Source organism: Lepisosteus oculatus, unplaced genomic scaffold (assembly GCF_040954835.1).
Source record: "Lepisosteus oculatus isolate fLepOcu1 unplaced genomic scaffold, fLepOcu1.hap2 HAP2_SCAFFOLD_82, whole genome shotgun sequence".
Lineage (NCBI taxonomy): Eukaryota > Metazoa > Chordata > Actinopteri > Semionotiformes > Lepisosteidae > Lepisosteus > Lepisosteus oculatus.
In genome coordinates this window covers 410,001-430,000 of record NW_027168383.1, presented here as the reverse complement: position 1 = coordinate 430,000, position 20,000 = coordinate 410,001, and the positions used below count along the sequence as shown (strand labels likewise).

At 43.2% G+C, this 20,000-nt stretch overlaps 2 non-coding genes across 2 annotated transcripts; both read right to left on the bottom strand.

Moving 5' to 3' along the window:
- Positions 1 to 17,452: 17,452 nt before the first annotated feature.
- trnat-agu (transfer RNA threonine (anticodon AGU)) lies at positions 17,453 to 17,526 on the bottom strand. Its single transcript has one exon. It is a non-coding gene; the product is annotated as a tRNA-Thr (tRNA).
- Positions 17,527 to 18,700: 1,174 nt separating this feature from the next.
- Positions 18,701 to 18,772, bottom strand: trnag-ucc (transfer RNA glycine (anticodon UCC)). Its single transcript has one exon. It is a non-coding gene; the product is annotated as a tRNA-Gly (tRNA).
- Between the last annotated feature and the right edge of the window lie 1,228 nt (positions 18,773 to 20,000).

Sequence of the window (20,000 nt, the reverse complement as noted above, 5' to 3'; positions counted from 1 at the left end):
ATTTGTCTGCCACCAACACTTTAGGTTACGGAGTCACAACCGCACCCCGGAGACCAGAGGAGCCATTGGCGTTCTGGCGGCGCAGATTGGGCTGAAGGTGGGACGCTTGAATCTCGCTGTTGGAGGCCGTCTGAAACTGACCCAAGCCTTTCCCTTGAATTAAATGTAAATAAGAAATGAACCCCAGATGCACATGGAATCAATCACGTGTTTCCTTTGAGCCGTTTCAGAGACTGCTCCAGAATTTACCTTGCACAGATGCGCAAAGATTAATGATGGGGGTGCACGCTTCCAGGCGTCTTACAACTGTAGGGACTGTTTAGAGACAATTCGTAGATTGTTCTCATTTCCCTCTATTCCCCGTGTTGCAGTGGTAGGATGACGTAAATTCCTGCTTCGACACGTAACGGCATTATAATCAAGTGCAGGAGCTGAGGGCTTTAGTTTTGTTTCGTTTTCCATGGCGTTCGTAAGCGCGCAAATCAAAGGCAATTCCTGCGTCTAACACGAATGTAAATGCTTTGGAAAGTGCAGTGTGGTGCAGCTTGTAAAATCCTTTTCCACATTTGTGGTTTGTTGATGTTTTTTCTGTCTGCCAAAGTTGCATTTTGACATCCGGACTGGGGGACTTCATCATTTGAACGTGAAGCCAGCCTTAAACCCTCTGAGGCATGTCTGTCTGCCGGCACGAATCTTGTGAAAGGTATTTTTTTTTTTAACGGAGAGCGACTTTAAAAAGGTTTCCGCAGCGACTTCGCACTCCGTGTTAGATTATAGGAGGAATGCGGCGGCAGCGAGCTCGCTTTTGTCATGGCCGAGTGGTTAAGGCGATGGACTCGAAATGCGTTGGGGCTTCCCCGCGCAGGTTCGGAACTTGCCGACTCCGGCGTCTGCCGCACGTCGCCTTGTGCCTGCGCGGCAAAGGCAAAGTGCCGCTTCTCCTTTCCCGGTACTATAAAAATGCTAAATCGCTTGGACCCGCTGCCATGGAAAGCAGTTCTTCAGATTACCACACATTCTGCGTTCGCACCTCTGGTGCTCTACTTATGCCTTTGAAAACCTAATGAATAAAGCTGAAAGAACCGACACGATATGTAGGTGCTCGTAAAGCACGCATTAAAGAACTGTTAACAGCAAGGGTTTCAGTGGGTTAACTGAGGAGAAGGCGTGATCGCTAATTGTTGACTTTTTATTTGGTGTTAGAAACACTCTTACTGTGCATGATGTGCAACAAATGTAGCCACAGAAATTGCATCACGCTTTCATGTATGCTATCGCAGACACCAACGTTGCCTAGATAGAAAACCGAAATAGCCGTGGGTTTGCTTGATGGTCTGAAGGATCTCTCTTCGAATCTCTATCATTTGTCAATGGCAGTAAAAGGCGCTGCAATCTCATACGTTCAGAATCAAACCCGCAGCTGTTGTTCGACTTTATTTCTTGACTAATTACAACTGAGTGTCGCATGAGCAGTTACGTAAACTTGTCTGGTATATTTGAACACAAATGCCGTTCTTCAATTAAAACTAACAGTACATTGTCAGGGACATTCAGTTCTATACAAACAAGAGACAGACAAGAGAATATTTCTACCTTTCATGTGGACTACGTGTTGACTTACTGATCGGAATAATTGAAAAGTTCGGGTTCATAGCCGATGCAGTGCGTGCTAATTAGAACAACAGCAACGCTGAGCTCTCAGCACCGTACTGAGCCCAGGTGTTTTTCTAAAGCTGTCAGGTGCAGTTCATTTACATGAAGGAAATCTCTTACTGGGTACGATTACAATACAGTAAGTAGCACAGGCTACTTAGGGAGTAGCCTGATGCGTTTAAAAACGACCCGAGCCAGGCAGAAGTCGAACCTACAATGTCCTGATCCGTAGTCAGACGTGTTATCCATTGCACCACTGACCCTGGTGCAACACTGCAGGACTGCAACCCGGTGAGCTCAGCACTGCAACTAGTAAAATACCCCCGGTCCATTCTTTTCCAAAAGTGAGAAACACCTGTTTTCTACATTTTGTCTGTTTTAAAACCATATCTCTTTAAACCAAACCAAGAGTTTGTCTTTTGCTCTGATATTCTGATTCATTTCGATTTCAAAGAAAAAAAAAACTACCTTCCAAAGCATCATAAAATTGTCCCTTCTTCCAGACTCTACTTCTCTCTTGTAGTAGTACAGCAGACCTTTCCAGGTGAGCAGATCACAGAGTCCGAAATGAGCTTCCTCCATCAAGCAAAGTACCTGAACATGACTCTGTCATCATAAAAGCGCCCCTGTAATAAAGAAATTCAATCTGAAATCAAGAGGGCAGTTGCCTACTGAAATACAAGAAGTCATCAATTTTAACCTAGCAACACATTAAAGGCTGCATCTATACAAGTACGATTCTAGAAATGCTCACCAGATTACGTTTTAAGAAGGAACTGCGCTTCAGGTTCTGCCGAGATCTTAACTCGGATGGCAGGATTCAGAGTCCGGAGTGCGGACTGATTGCGCACGGAGGGTCCATATACTGTGGATCCCTCAGTGATCTTCCGCGTATTCAAACCGCCAGCGTGTGACTCCCCTGTCCCCGTGACCTCATTGCTCTGCTCTCTCCTCTGTGCAGCCGAGCCCGATTCACGGTAAAGTGAAAAAATTATGCCCTCAACGTGAGATTTACTCTGGAGCGAGGATAGATGTTACCTTTTTATCATTGAACAGGATGTATGTGATGTGGCGACTAGGTTCAATTTTGTATCCTCTTTAAAAGATTAAGGACTGGGGTGAGCGTGATTTACCAACCTTTCAGCTAAGAACCCGACGTGCGCACCGTTTAAGCTGCATAGACTCGGTCGTTTAACTCTTCTCCATTAGCAGGGTTAAGGTTAAAGAAAAAAAACATTGCTGACTTCTTTTTTTTTTGCCAGCTGCTAGCGCTGATTAGCAAGGTTTGTATTTCATGTTTTGCAAGTTGCATCCATTTTAAGAAAAACAAGTCGTGTTAAAGACAGGAAATGAATACTTGCATTTAATTAAGTCTAGCCATAGGCAGTTATCCACTGGGATTCAGACCCAGGGTCTCCTGTTTACTAGACAGGCGCTTTAACCAACTAAGCCACAGCGCCCTGGGAGTGCTGTCCTTTTGCAGCCACTTGGACACACCACTCAGACACATCTGCATTCGGTGTGTGCTCCGCCTGCTCGCTGAGCAAGTTGCCACCTTTACATACAATAGCAACATCGACACCAAGAGAAAGGATGACAAATGGCTTTTATCTGGAACTTTTCATGTCCAAGGAGCTCAATGTGCTTTCTGTGTACAACAGGGCCACTGAACTCCACGCTGGCCACTGAACCACAGCAGTGGCTTGCTGGCTTGACATCTCCCAAGGAAAATGTTGAAATCGCATGTGGAACAGGAAAATGACCCTCGAGTACGAGGGAAAAAAAAGAAAAAGATCATCTGGAGCGCGCCAACCCAGTTGGGACAGCCCAGTTTTGTTGACGAGGTGGCCGAGTGGTTAAGGCGATGGATTGCTAGTCCATTGTGCTTTGCACGCATGGGTTCAAATCCCATCCTTGTTGGTTTCCATGTCTGTTTCCATTCTGTTTTTGATCCCTATTGCTCAATGCACAGTGAAAGCATTGCATACATGTGTCTGACAATGAGAAATGGGCCCCTGAGACAGTCATTTGCCTGTTTCACAAATGATCGTATTTTACTAGAGATTCTGTTTGGGATTCAGATGTGCATTCGGACAGCAATCCCTTTCAAGAAATGATACGTTCTGGATGAGGTCAAAGGTGCATCATTTGGACACTTTGTGGGCTTGAAATACAAAGACAATCATGTTCTATGGTACAAGATAAATACAAAACTTAAGCTTTTATTATAATTAGATTTGTTTATAAAGCATAAGCAAACATTTATTACATTAATATATGTAAAAATAACATTTTAGCATCATACGTTTAGTATATTTAGTCCCTAATGCTGAAAGAAATGATCATAGAACATGACTTCTAACCTTACCTGCTGTGTTTTTGATCCCTATTGCTCAATGCACAGTGAAAGCATTGCATACATGTGTCTGACAATGAGAAATGGGCCCCTGAGACAGTCATTTGCCTGTTTCACAAATGATCGTATTTTACTAGAGATTCTGTTTGGGATTCAGATGTGCATTCGGACAGCAATCCCTTTCAAGAAATGATACGTTCTGGATGAGGTCAAAGGTGCTGGAACACTGTATTTAGGATGTGTTTGCAGTTATTCTGTGTTTCTAGCTTCAACCCAGTGATATATATATATATGCTCACTGATTTTTTGGTACATGCCCAGGGCAATAATCATTATGAGGATTTATTTCCATATGTGCTAGAGGTAGTGTTGTGAAATTCTTCAACACACTGGATCGCAGGTTTAAACCTGCACTCTTACTCCTTAAATACCAACAAATGCAGATATGTGGCAATCATATTGTAGCGGACACTCATTTGCCTGTTTCACAAATGATCATATTTTACTAGAGATTCTGTTTGGGATATGGATGTGCATTCTGACAACAATCTCTTTCAAAAAATGATTTTACCTTATCGCAGCTTTGCCCCTCTTGCCTCTTTGGAAAATATCTCCATCTTGTGGTCGTTGTTGGTAATGTTTAGACAATATCTCCATCTTGTGGTCGTTGTTGGTAATGTCTAGACAATATCTCCATCATGTGGTCGTTGTTGGTAATGTCTTCTTATGCCCTTTTTTATTTCAATTCTTTATTAGTTGATTCTAGAATCTCTACAATAGAGCTGAAAATATCAGTTTTGTAGCAGACAATATGACATTAGTTATAGTCCAATTAAGACTGTATTACCCTGTTTGTAACATAACAAATTAAAATTGATTAAAACTAAGTTTGGAACACCAGGGAACATAAAAAATGATTTTTAGGAAAACCATGAGGTTCTCTGTGTCCGATGCCTGCAAGGGGAGAAAGCTAGAATCCTTTGCTTTTTCAAAATTTGAAAATAAACATCATTTAACAACAGCTTTCATTCCTAGGAGTGAAAAATAACCATTTTTGAAGACATATTAGTTTCTAAAACACTACAATAAAGTTAAAAACATCCGTTTTATATTACTTTTAGTATTTTTAGTGAAATTAGTCATTTATTGCACTATTTTTAATATAATCTCTAATTAAAAGTGAATAGAATTAAGTTTGGAGCAACAAGGAACACAAAAAAAAAAGATTTTAAGGAAAAAAATGATGTCTTCTGTGCCAGGTGCCTGCAAGGGGAGAAAGCTAGAATCCTACCCAGGCTCCTGGAGTTCTGTCCTGGCTAAAGGAGGGTGAATCCATCCCCTTCAAAGCTCCATGAAAAAATGATCATTTAAAATTTGAAAAAAAAAACATCATATAACAACAGTTTTCATTCATAGGAGTGAAAAACAACCATTTTTGAAGACATATTAGTTTCTAAAACACTACAATAAAGTTGAAAACATCCGTTTTATATTACATTAATTTTTGTGAAATTAGTCATTTATTGCACTATTTTTAATAAAATCTCTAATTAAAAGTGATTAAAATTAAGTTTGGAACAACAAGGAACACACAAAAAAAAAGATTTTAAGGAAAAAAATATTGTCTTCTGTGCCAGGTGCCTGCAAGGGGAGAAAGCTAGAATCCTACCCAGGCTCCTGGAGCTCTGTCCTGGCTAAAGGAGGGTGAATCCATCCCATTCAAAGCTCCATGAAAAAATGATATTTTTAAATTTGAAAAAAAAAAACATTATAGAACAACATCTCTTGGTCCACAGAGTGCAAAAATCCAACTTTGAAGAAAATCCATTGACTGATCCCCGAATCCTGAAGTTTCTTCGCATGATATCGGGCTTGCAACCACTTTCTGGAAAATTTTCAGCTCCATTGTAGAGATACTAGAATCAACTAATAGAGAATTAAAATAAAAAAGGGCATAAGAAGACATTACCAACAACGACCACAAGATGGAGATGTTGTCTAGACATTACCAACAACGACCACAAGATGGAGATATTGTCTAGACATTACCAACAACGACCACAAGATGGAGATATTTTCCAAAGAGGCAAGAAGGGCAAAGCTGCGATAAGGTAAAATCATTTTTTGAAAGAGATTGTTGTCAGAATGCACATCCGTATCCCAAACAGAATCTCTAGTAAAATATGATCATTTGTGAAACAGGCAAATGAGTGTCCGCTACAATATGATTGCTACATATCTGCATTTGTTGGTATTTAAGGAGTAAGAGTGCAGGGGGTTTAAACCTGCGATCCAGTGTGTTGAAGAATTTCACAACACTACCTCTAGCACATATGGAAATAAATCCTCATAATGATTATTGCCCTGGGCATGTACCAAAAAATCAGTGAGCATATACATATATCGCTGTGTTGAAGCTAGAGACACAGAATAAGTGCAAACACATCCTAAATACAGTGTTCCTGCACCTTGACCTCATCCAGAATGTATCGTTTTTTGAAAGCGATTGCTGTCAGAATGCACAACTGAATCCCAAACAGAATCTCTAGTCAAATATGATCATTTGTGAAACAGGCAAATGAGTCTCTCAGGTGCCCATTGCTCATTTTCAGACACATTTATGCAATACTTTCACCATGCGTTGAGCAATAGGGATTAAAGATACCAGAGGTAAGGTTTAAAAGTGATTCTGAGGTGCAACACATCAGCGAAACAGCTAGGCATCTGAAATGCGGGGTTTGAGAGCCCTTCAGGGAACACCGTACCCTAAAGGTACCAGAAGTCCACTAGTATAAGCATTAAGTCACTGTCAGCCCTGTTGCAATGTAATTGCTACATATCTTCATTTCTTTGGTTTTTAAGGAGTAAGAGTGCAGGGGGTCTAAATCTGCGATCCAGTGTGTTGAAGTATTTCACAACACTACCTGTAGCCCGTCTGGAAATAAATCCTCATTCTGATTATTGACCTGGGCATGTACCAATAAATCACTGAGTATATATATATATCACTGTGTTGAAGCTAGAGACCTGTATGTAATAATATGATGCTAAAATGTTATTTTCACATGTAAGAAAACCGGCTCAGGGACGCCAAATATGTAATGTTGCCATAGCAAAATTAAATGTAGGGGGTCTCTGAAGGCACCAGTTCTGTAGGGTTTGGGCATTTACTGAGACAATTATTAATTGTAGCAGTAAATCACAAAGTTGATTCTTTTGATAGCTTTAGAATCCAACCATGTGACATAACTCAAACAACGCGCACACACAGGTACTAATACACGAGGATACATTTATTAATACATAAAATATGCATGTAAACCTAACAGATCTTATCAAGAGGGTTATCAGAATACAAAAGATATATATTCAGTCAGTTACGAAGTGTTACACATATCAAGAGGACATACGTTCAGTATATCATTCATTAAGACCGTTTCGTTAATGAACTTGGTTATAACTTCTACATTAGATACTCAAACAAGTACATAACTCTTAGGAATTAAATTGATATCAACTGGTTGGGATAACAATTGAATTCTCGAGCTGTAATGCATTGAAGTTGAATACTCATCCAATCTTTGGGGATTCAGATCTTCCTGCGGGCACAAAGAAACAGTTGCAGGCTGTTGCTGTCCAATCCGCGCTCTCTGGCTCCGTGCCAGGCTGTGCTGTGCGGCTTGCGACGCTGCACTGCTGATGCTCACTGTTGGCTTTAACTAGCAAAGTTTGTGCACAGGAGAAAAGATGACTGTGGGTCCCAGCAAGTCAGGAAGAGGACCGGTTCGTTTCTGATGAAGAGCTAGTTCTGAATAGTGATTCAGCTGTCCACAGTTCCGACCTGTTCACGAGGCCTGCTGCTGGTGCTAACCTCGGGTGGATCCTCTGGTTATTCTCTGGCAACCTCCGCTCTAGACTCTTAGAACAAAGGAAAGTTCTGGCACTCGTACACACTGGCCGTTCCGTGGTTGTCCGGGCTGAGTCTCAGGATGGTCAGGAGGCGCGCTGCGAGAATGTCCTGCCCTTGGGAGCCTTCTGCTCCTGGGCCGTCCTGCCCTGGAATTCTCCTTTGAATTCCCTTTAGAATTGTCCACAGAATCCTCTGAATCCTCCCTTCTGAATCTTACTGAATCTCACAGGCTCTCTGTGTTGCCTGTTTTTACCTGGAGGAACTTCAGCTCATTGATTGGCTGAAAGTTCCATGGGCATCAGAGTCCCACGTGGGTTACTCGGCCCTACCAGTCCCTGATTGATTGATCAAGGTGAGATATGAGTCACTTAGTCCTGACACTTAGTAATGCAGTCCAGATGTCCAACTGGCACTCCCTAGACAGATAGGCGCCAATGGATGACCATTGATCATGAAAGCCAGGCTTAGCTAAGTGCATCCCCCTTTGGGAGCTGTCCTAGGACCTTAAATCACCCTGCAGAACAGTTTCTCTGTGGCTGCACCACAGAGATGAACAGAGAAATGGGGCCTCATTTGGGAAGGCTCAGAACACTTAATTCTGCCTTATTAATAAGCCTCGCCGCTACATATCCCCCCTTTTTGAAGGTCATGAGGTCCTGAGGCGTTGTTGCCTTCAAAACAAAACAGAGTTAAGTGATGTCCCTTGCCATTAGAACATTAATCTTAAATGTCCACATTACTCCTCGAGAATTCATACCGGAACCAGCATTGGATACAAACAGGATGAATAACATCTGGAGTATGTATAAACACGGTAGGAGACATTATCTAAGTCTAGGAATTACACATCAGGAAGTTCACTGTCAATATCTGATACCTCTGTAGTACATATTTGGGGAGAAATCACTTCCTTTCTTTTGACATGCTACCTTTGACTCATTCATGCTACCCAGATTACATTTTGATGCAAGAGTACAGCATTCAGAGTACACTGTCAGTCATGATCCAGCTTCCCAGCAGCAGTGTTACAATAACAACAGTTCCTGTTCCCAGCCCCGCGATAAACCACAACACCTGTGTTGGGTATCTGCTTGGGTGGTTTGGAGGTTTGTTCCATTAAAGCAAACTAACTACCTGTACCTCTTCAGGGCTTACTGTTTCTTGGATTTCTATCCAATTCAATAGTGTGGCACCTGAAGGCATCCATGACCTCAAGTTTGGTCTTATGTTGTCTGGTTCCAGACCGTACAGTGTTAAGTTACCATGCTGTACTATGGCCTCCTCGGGAACTTGCAGGAAAACTGTTTGATTAGGTAGCTGCATTGTGGTAGCTGTATCATGCCTGTCACAAGTCATAGTGTCAGTTAAATGTGGTGTGCTGACCAGCCATTTACTTCCTACCTGCTCTTCATGGGGTTCATTAACCTCCCTCTGCTCGTTAGTAGCTTTACACCCTTCATTGGTGAATCGTTTAGACACAGCCAATGGATAGCTTTGGTAGCCATACCCATCTCAAGATTTGGAACCAAATTCAATCTTGGATTGCCTTCTGGGTGAGCTATGAGCGATGGGGTTAATGTCACATACTCCTCTACTGAGAAGAGTGGAATCAAGTGGGTTGGGAATCGTGCCGTGGTTAGACTAGCTACAGTGGCACTAAGCTCCCTTAATAGGTCTTGTGTCAACATTCTGGCCTGTTGCACACAAGCATAAACCCACTGTATAACACCAACAATCATGTCCACTGGTTGGGGAATAAGGTTTAACCCTGTTGCATAGGAAATTGCCTGTAGGGTTTTCCCTAAGCTTTCCAACTTTTGCTGCTGTCGATACAGTCTGTCACTACCCTCCGGCATCTCTGACCCCTGCCTTCTTGGGGCAGTCAGGGTGAGAGTGCCAGTAGCACACAAACCTACCAGAAAAAAGCAAACGTGCAACAGTGGCGGCAGCAATCAGTCCTCCCAAAAGTCTTTTCGGGTGGCTGATCCCAGTCATCTCCTTCTGAGTGACTGTCGCCTTTCTAAGCTGGCGCAGCGTGTACATGGTGTCTTTCTCAGTATGCCCTGTGGCATCTTGGGCACCAACATCCTGGAAATATGGGGAGATCTGACGCAGCTGCTGATGCTGCTCCTCCTTTTCCAGGGCATCTGCTTTTTCGATTTGTTCATGCCTGTGCTCTAGGAACCCTGCAGGGGGTGGTGCAGCGGTAGAGCATGCCTGACCCTCGGCTGAGTGGTCATCTGGAGCACCTGAGTGATCTGGGATTGTTACCCCATTCTCACTGTTCAGGTCCACCCTGCACACTTCCTGATTGAGGAATCCCTCTATCGGCATGTTTACAATCGTTCGCTGGGCGTGGGTGTAGGACACCTGCTCGCTCCCCCCTTCCCTTGCTAGGGGTTCAGGGAGCTGCCCCAGCACTGGGATAGCTAGTTCACTGTCTTTGAACTTACTATCACTCACCAGGCCCATGTCAGTGCAGGCGGGGATTCTGACACCCCTCTTTGCGATGTCCTGCACTGGCAGGCGGGTGACTTGACCATCCAGCTCCAGTCTGGCTGAACCACTGTTGGTCAGACTCAGACTGACAGACTGAGCTGGTGGCTGTAAGAAAACCGGCTCGGCTTTCATTCCCTGTCCCTTCTGGGGGACTGGGTGTGTTGGCAACCCTGCCGTTGAGGCAGGAACAATCAGGTCAGTCTCACTCACTACCTGGTAGTTGTGAGAAATAATGTTACCTGACTGCAGGTTCCCTGGGTCACAGCAGAGGGAATCGGCATCTGGGATCAGGTGTGTCCACAGCGCAGTAGTCTCAGCGTCCAGCTGGACCTCCTGTCTAACCTGTGAATGTTGCACCAGGGGCACCTGGCGGTGGCCCTGTGACAGCTGCTCAAGCAGATCCTTACTAATAGAGGACCTCTCAGGGCTAAGGGTGAGGGCTACATCACCAACCTGCTCTCCTGCCATCTGGATCCCTTCCACCACTGCAGGGTGGTGTTCCTGACCCCTCTTGGGTGCCAGGGTGCACAGGGAAAGCTCCTTTTCATCGCCAGGTGGGGAGATCTGCTCCTCTTTAGGGATGTAAAAGGTGTGTGCTTTACCTGGTGGATCAGGCGGCTGCTTGGAGCACCGCTCCTGTGGCATGGAGGCTGTTGGGACCTTGGCCGGGACACGACTTCCCTGTATATCCGGGGAACAAGGAAATATTTTTATTTCTTGTCCAGAGGGAACAGAAGGAATCTCCACATAGGCTTCTGTGTTTGGTGGGCACTGTGTGAGCACAGTCTGCCTCTTGGCCCCCCTTTCCTTCTGTACAGAAGGCTTAGGAGCCTTGACCTGTTTCCACACTTTGCCTTTCTGGTGATCCACCAAAGGTTCCTCTCTGAGTCGCATGCCCTTTTCTTTTTCAACCCGTTTGAGCTTGCCGTGTGACATCAAACACCTTTCAACCTCAGTGTCAATCAGTGTCTCACAGTGTAAGACATCTCCCATGGCAGCCTTGAGGTAAAAGCTTCTTGCTTTTCCTCTGTGTTTTACTGCCTGCTCTGTGACTTCAGGGGTGGAGTCAGCACTCACTTGGGAGTGGCTGAATTCATCCAGGCAGGAACCCTTCTGCTCAATCAGATAGACTGAGGGAGGGAGAGGGGGCGGGTCTCCGCCTCCTCCAGTGGAGAGTATCAGCTCATTCACGCTTCCGGCAGCCTTGGGGAGCGGTTGTCCCTGTCCTAATAAAGCTTGTTCAAGCCTGGCCAGGCGGGTGGCTACTGAATCCTTTTGTTCAGCTTTATCTAGCCCTTTCCCTCCCCCGGTGTTCTCATGGCACTTAGGACGCTGGGTGTGGTCCTGTGTGCATGCTTTGGAACGGGGCTTAGCCAGCTCAGGAGCCTGTGCTCCTTCGAGCAGGGGGGAATTAACCCTGCTGGCTCTGACGGCAAACACAGTCACTTTAACAGCTTTTTGCTCAGAGCGACTTTGGACATCATACTCCCAGGCTTTCTGCACGAATCTCTTAATATCAGTCATTTTCATGGTCTGTGCATCTGTATGCATTAAGATCATCTTTCTGACTGACGGGTGGAGATTCGCAATGAATAAACCCTTGAAATGTGTGTTCTCTTCGCAACCCTCATCATTTCGCCCTGCAAAATAAGTTCGTCTAAGTCTCTCGTAATATTCGCGAGGGGACTCTGCTCTCTTGTGCTTAATGTTAAGAGCGGCGGCTATCGCAGCAGTCGGGTCAATAAACGCACTGTATTCTTCGATAAGTGCTTGACAAAGCTGCTCAAAATCATTACAGACTTCTTTCATCTGCCTAGCCATCCACTCATGTACAGCTCTGCTGGTAGTTTTCCTGACCAGAAACACTTTCTCCTGTTCTGTGGCGTTTGGCAGATACTGCAGGGTATACCTGAGGTCCTGAATATAACTCTCGATATTATTCTTTGACACTGCGGGGTCAAATCTCTCTATGTCCTTCGCTAGCTCTCTCAGAGAATGGAGATTTATCCTTCTAGCTTCTCCGCTGACGGAGATATGGAAGAGATCGTGGTCAGACCTGTCGCTGCTAGAGAGAGTGCTTAATAGCGACTCGAATTCAGACCTTTTAGCAACCATCGTTAAACTTAAAGAGTATTACGTTTAAGTACGAAATCACAGTTTTACCACAGAAAACCACAAGATCAAGTATGCAATCAACCCGGTAGATCGCAAAAGATCACAAAACAATCAAGCACTGCTTAAAGAGCAAGGGGAACTTTTTTTTTCTTTCGGCTTTCAGCACACCGTATTGTTGTGTATGAAACCCGCGGCGTTTTATATTGAATTATTCCGCTTGGTTGACTCATTTCAGTCTTGCCACGCCCACCCAGGGACGCCAAATAATGTAAGAAAACCGGCTCAGGGACGCCAAATATGTAATGTTGCCATAGCAAAATTAAATGTAGTGGCTCTCTGAAGGCACCAGTTCTGTAGGGTTTGGGCATTTACTGAGACAATTATTAATTGTAGCAGTAAATCACAAAGTTGATTCTTTTGATGGCTTTAGAATCAAACCATGCGACATAACTCAAACAACGCGCACACACAGGTACTAATACACGAGGATACATTTATTAATACATAAAATATGCATGTAAACCTAACAGATCTTATCAAGAGGGTTATCAGAATACAAAAGATATATATTCAGTCAGTTACGAAGTGTTACACATATCAAGAGGACATACGTTCAGTATATCATTCATTAAGACCGTTTCGTTAATGAACTTGGTTATAACTTCTACATTAGATACTCAAACAAGTACATAACTCTTAGGAATTAAATTGATATCAACTGGTTGGGATAACAATTGAATTCTCGAGCTGTAATGCATTGAAGTTGAATACTCATCCAATCTTTGGGGATTCAGATCTTCCTGCGGGTACAAAGAAACAGTTGCAGGCTGTTGCTGTCCAATCCGCGCTCTCTGGCTCCGTGCCAGGCTGTGCTGTGCGGCTTGCGACGCTGCGCTGCTGATGCTCACTGACCGGCTAGTTAGTGTTGGCTTTAACTAGCAAAGTTTGTGCACAGGAGAAAAGATGACTGTGGGTCCGAGCAAGTCAGGAAGAGGACCGGTTCGTTTCTGATGAAGAGCTAGTTCTGAATAGTGATTCAGCTGTCCACAGTTCCGACCTGTTCACGAGGCCTGCTGCTGGTGCTAACCTCGGGTGGATCCTCTGGTTATTCTCTGGCAACCTCCGCTCTAGACTCTTAGAACAAAGGAAAGTTCTGGCACTTGGACACACTGGCCGTTCCGTGGTTGTCCGGGCTGAGTCTCAGGATGGTCAGGAGGCGCGCTGCGAGAATGTCCTGCCCTTGGGAGCCTTCTGCTCCTGGGCCGTCCTGCCCTGGAATTCTCCTTTGAATTCCCTTTAGAATTGTCCACAGAATCCTCTGAATCCTCCCTTCTGAATCTTACTGAATCTCACAGGCTCTCTGTGTTGCCTGTTTTTACCTGGAGGAACTTCAGCTCATTGATTGGCTGAAAGTTCCATGGGCATCAGAGTCCCACGTGGGTTACTCGGCCCTACAAGTCCCTGATTGATTGATCAAGGTGAGATATGAGTCACTTAGTCCTGACACTTAGTAATGCAGTCCAGATGTCCAACTGGCACTCCCTAGACAGATAGGCGCCAATGGATGACCATTGATCATGATAGAAAGGCTTAGCTAAGTGCATCCCCCTTTGGGAGCTGTCCTAGGACCTTAAATCACCCTGCATGAATAGTCTCTCTGTGGCTGCACCACAGAGATGAACAGAGAAATGGGGCCTCATTTGGAAAGGCTCAGAACACTTAATTCTGCCTTATTAATAAGCCTCGCCGCTACACACATATATTAATGTAATAAATGATTGCTTATGCTTTATAAATAAATCTAATTAAAATAAAAGCTTAAGTTTTGTATTTATCTTGTACCATAGAACATGATTTTCTTTGTATTTCAAGCCCACAAAGTGTCCAAATGTTCTATGATCATTTCTTTCATCATTAGGGACTAAATATACCAAACGTATGATGCTAAAATCCTGAAAAAAGGATAGGCTCCATTTCGTCAGTAGATTGGAGTCCAAAACTGATTTGGGTCAATATACATTACCTTTGAAGATAAGGTACAGTCTACTGTAGGGAACCATCAACTTAGAAAGCATTGGCCTTCCCTGGGGGTCAGGTAGGTGCAAAAGATAAACCTTTATCCTATCTTTATCTTAAGATAAGTGGCCAAGCAGTATTTTTCCAAGTTTCACCAAGCTCATCATGTTGCCATAGTAGACAAAGTTCTATAAAATGTTAAATAACTTTAGAAAAAAGCATCTTGGTCTTTCAGTACTGTACAAGGTGAATTAAACTGTCCCTGGTAATAAAAAGTAATTAGAAGCATCCCAGAAACTTTATCTCTAGAAACATTAGCTGTTTTATATCATGTAATTTAGTGTGATGTTGTCAGAATTCAAGGACATTATCACACACAGAAATTGGTTCAGTTAAATCTAAAAAACACAGCTAAACATGGGTTTAAATGTAAAATAGAAGTCTTACCTCTTGTCAAAAGATTTAATTCAAGAAGCGATGTAATAAATGATTGCTTATGCTTTATAAACAAATCTAATTAAAATAAAAGCTTAAGTTTTGTATTTATCTTGTACCATATAACATGGTTTTCTTTGTATTTCAATCCCACAAAGTGTCCAAATGACGCACTACATGATATAAGGAAGATTATCACATGCATATCGGTATTATCTTTCTTACGAAAATGCATTCCTTTCATTACCTTTTACTTTTTAAAATGAACTCAAATTGTGTATAATGTAATAATTTAAGTAGAATAGATTCTAACAATATAATGATCCAGTGTGTTGCACTACTTCACTGCTTCACTGCTCTATGCCGTCTGGAAATAAATCCTCAGACTGCTCACTGCCCTGGGCTTGTACCAATAAATTACAGGAGCACGTCTATATATCACTGCGTTGAAGCAGAAGACACACAATCACTGCAAACACATCCTAAATACAGTGTTCCAACACCTTTGACCTCATCCAGAACGTATCATTTATTGAAAGGGATTGCTGTCAGAATGCACATCTGAATCCCAAACAGAATCTCTAGTAAAATACGATCATTTGTGAAACAGGCAAATGACTGTCTCAGGGGCCCATTCCTCATTGTCAGACATATGTATGCAATGCTTTCACCGTGCATTGAGCAATAGGGATTAAAAACACCGCAGGTAAGGTTAGATGTCATGTTCTATGATCATTTCTTTCAGCATTAGGAACTAAATATACTAAACGTATGATACTAAAATGTTTTTTCACATATATTAATGTAATAAATGATTGCTTATGCTTTATAAATAAATCTAATTAAAATAAAAGCTTAAGTTTTGTATTTATCTTGTACCATAGAACAAGATTTTCTTTGTATTTCAAGCCCACAAAGTGTCCTTTGATCTCTATTCTGTGGTAATCCACAATGACCCCGTTCTTCAGGTGATTCATCATGTCCTCCCTCGTCTGTTGAGAGGCCATCCCGATCTCTTCTGCCGTGGCATGCTTCATACACGCTCTCTTGAAGTGAGCAGGAAGCTGATCAAAAGTATTCAGGCACATCTTGCACACCAGGGGAATCCTCGCGGGTTTCCTTTGAAAATAAATAATACCATCTGTGTATAGAAACAAGCTAAGACTGATTTCTTAAATTATCCTTAAAATTCTCTCTCATAGTTTGAGCATAATGATTTTATTGCATTTATATAAGAATTGCTCATTGCTCCAAAATAAATAATGGTTTCATAAAAAAGTGAACACTTACTTGGTCTCAGTCACAGACTTTCCAATAGAAGCCATTGTGGAGTTCAGCAACTGCAGGTCCTAGAAGTGGGGAAGGAATTTTAAAAGAGAAATTGAATTACAATACAGAAGGAATGGCTGAGGGTTCACTGAAATATATAAATATACAAATTCCAAAGACTGAGTCCATATAGAAACAACTACTTTTCATTTTCAGTATAAGAAAAAAAAACATTATCTTCCAAAGCATCATAAAATTGTCCCTTCTTCCAGACTCTACTTCTCTCTTGTAGTAGTACAGCAGACCTTTCCAGGTGAGCAGATCACAGAGTCCGAAATAAGCTTCCTCCATCAAACAAAGTACCTGAACATGACTCTGTCTTCATAAAAGCGCCCCTGTAATAAAGAGATTAAATCCAAAATCAAGAGGGCAGTTGCCTACTGAAATACAAGAAGTCATCAATTTTAACCTAGCAACACATTAAAGGCTGCATCTATACAAGTGCGATTCTAGAAATGCTCACCAGATTACGTTTTAAGAAGGAACTGCGCCTCAGGTTCCGCTGAGATCTTAACTCGGATGGCAGGATTCAGAGTCCGGAGTGCGGACTGATGGCAAACGGAGGGTCCACATACTGTGGATCCCTCAGTGATCTTCCGCGTATTCAAACCGCCAGCGTGTGACTCCCCTGTCCCTGTGACCTCATTGGTCTGCTCTCTCCTCTGTGCAGCCGAGCCCGACTCACGGTAAAGTGAAAAAAAAGATGCCCTCAACGTGAGATTTACTCTGGAGCGAGGATAGATGTTACCTTTTTATCATTGAACAGGATGTATGTGATGTGGCGACTAGGTTCAATTTTGTATCCTCTTTAAAAGATTAAGGACTGGGGTGAGTGTGATTTACCACCCTTTCAGCTAAGAACCCGACTTGCGCATCATTTAAGCTGCATAGACTCGGTCGTTTAACTCTTCTCCATTAGCAGGGTTAAGGTTAAAGAAAAAAACATTGCTGACTTCTTTTTTTTTTGCCAGCCGCTAGCGCTGATTAGCAAGGCTTGTATTTCATGTTTTGCAAGTTGCATCCATTTTAAGAAAAACAAGTCGCGTTAAAGACAGGAAATGAATACTTGCATTTAATTAAGTCTAGCCGTAGGCGGTTGTCTGTAAGGACCAGTTCTGTTTGAGAAGACACAACAAAGAAGGCACCGCTGGGATTCGAACCCAGGATCTTCTGTTTACTAGGCAGGCGCTTTAACCAACTAAGCCACGGCGCCCCAGGAGTGCTGTCCTTTTGCAGCCACTTGGACACACCACTCAGACACATCTGCATTCGGTGTGTGCTCCGCCTGCTTGCTGAGCAAGTTGCCACCTTTACATACAATAGCAACATCGACACCAAGAGAAAGGATGACAAATGGCTCTTATCTGGAACTTTTCATGTCCAAGGAGCTCAATGTGCTTTCTGTGTACAACAGGGCCACTGAACTCCACACTGGCCACTGAACCACAGCAGTGGCTTGCTGGCTTGACATCTCCCAAGGAAAATGTTGAAATCACATGTGGAACAGGAAAATGACCCTCGAGTACGAGGGAAAAAAAAGAAAAAGATCATCTGGAGCGCGCCAACCCATGTCCGGACAGCCCGGTTTCGTCGACAAGGTGGCTGAGTGGTTAAGGTGATGGACTGCTAATTCATTGTGCTCTGCAGTCATGGGTTCAAATCTCATTCTCGTCGCTTTCCATGTCCGACACATGTGCCTGTTTGACGTCGGCCCTCCTGTTGCTTGCTCCGGTGCTAGAGCCGTACATTGTCTAGCGGTGGCTGAACATGGTATAGTAGGCCAACGTCGGTATCGAGCAGTGACAGTAACAGTACTTACTGCGCCCCATAAGAAATCGTTTGTCCCTGTTCAAAAGAGATTGTGCGATGTCCTGCGGCGTTCGTAAAGCAAACCTTTGACAGTTTGAAAAGAGGAATTTATTCTGCTTCCTGTGCGTGCAGTAGTTACAAAGTTGAACGTCTTTACACGATCTGCTGCAGTTTTCAGTGGGCGGGCTTTGTCAGATGGCTTGAAAAAACGCACTGTGTTTCGGCTGAACTCCACACTCATGAGCAGTGTCCTGCATGTTTTCTGTGTATAGCTGTCTTTTAACGCATACAGAATTCATTTGAAATCATTGATTTCTCCAATTAACAAGGGTCCCTTTTTGAACCTGCGAGAAGCATTCTTTCAATGTAACAGATTTACTCCGGGGAAAGCCAGCATGACATTGAGAGTAGCTCAAGCTTTCAGCACCCATATCGGACTGCGTGTATGCAGACACCACTCAGAATCCCCTGTAAGATTCTCCCTCAATTCCGTTTTTCAGTGCTTTAGCTCTTTCAAAAGGCTTCGCTTTGCTAGTCACAATCCAAGGCTCATGATGGCATTTGAAAACTTTCACCACTGCGTTGGCCGGGAATCGAACCCGGGTCAACTGCTTGGAAGGCAGCTATGCTCACCACTATACCACCAACGCATGCCCGCAGGAAGTCTGCAGGACACCACCAGAGAATGCTTTTTTTAAAATTTTTTTTATTAAACATAGAATTTACAAATACAAATACAACAAGAGGATCAGAGTCATGTACAAGAGAAAAAAAATGCAGCAGAAAAAAGCATTTAACTACCAGAGGTAATTAAGTAATTATGTGATCAAATTGTATATTTTACACGTATCATATCTTGCTTTAATATTTCTCAATTATTTATAAACTTTAGTTTCAACATGCATGCGTTTCCTGTAAAAAATAAAACTCAGCACACAGTTTTTCTTTTAACAACATTTCGAGTACCTCTGGCATTCATGAAAAAGACATACACAAAAGCAAATAACTAACTCTAAGACTGTCTAAACTATTGAGTTTTTCAAAGAACCAGAACTATAACCGTCCTTAACACTTAACTACACCATTCCAAACTAACACTAAAGAAACACTAGTATATACTGGTATAACAAATAAAACCAAACATAATCATTAACTGAGCAGTCACTGGGAGCAAATCTCCTTCCCGTCCACAAAGGCCCTCGCTCCCACAAAGTAGGCTCTCCTCCCCTCTCTTCTGGCAGCTTCAACCTGGGGCCACAGCTGGTTCCTGGTACTCCTGTCCGCAGCAGACAGGTCCTCTGCAAACCTCAGTTTGTTCCCATTCAAATACTCATTCCCCCTCGCCGCTCGCCACAGCATGTCCCTCGCCGTCCTCTTGGTGAACTGTATTATAATCGATCTGGGGAGCACTTGCCCAGACATGTTCGCTCTCCCGAGCTTGTGAACAAAGTCAATGGCCGATATTACGTCCTCCTGGTCCGGCAGGGTCCTTTTACAGATACCCTTCACTGTTGCAACAAGGTCCTTATCACGTTCCTCTTTAACTCCAAATAATTTTAAATTCCATCATCGACGGTATCTATCTACATCGTTCACTTTCAATTCAAGTTCTTTAATATGCTTTTCTTGTTTGGTATTTACTTGTTTAAGAACTTTTACTTCACTCTTTAAGTCTTCAACCTCTTTAAACACACAGTCCATGGACTTTTTAAGACTTTCGATTGCGACTGTATTAGATCAAGTCATTTCCTTCAGCTCACCCATGCTCTGTGCCATCATGTTGAAGATGTTGGTCTGGAGCTCCTCCAGCGTCAGGTCGCCCCTTCCTCTCTTGGCTGCCGGGGTTTTCACAGGTGTGCTGGGCAGGGACTCCGGCTC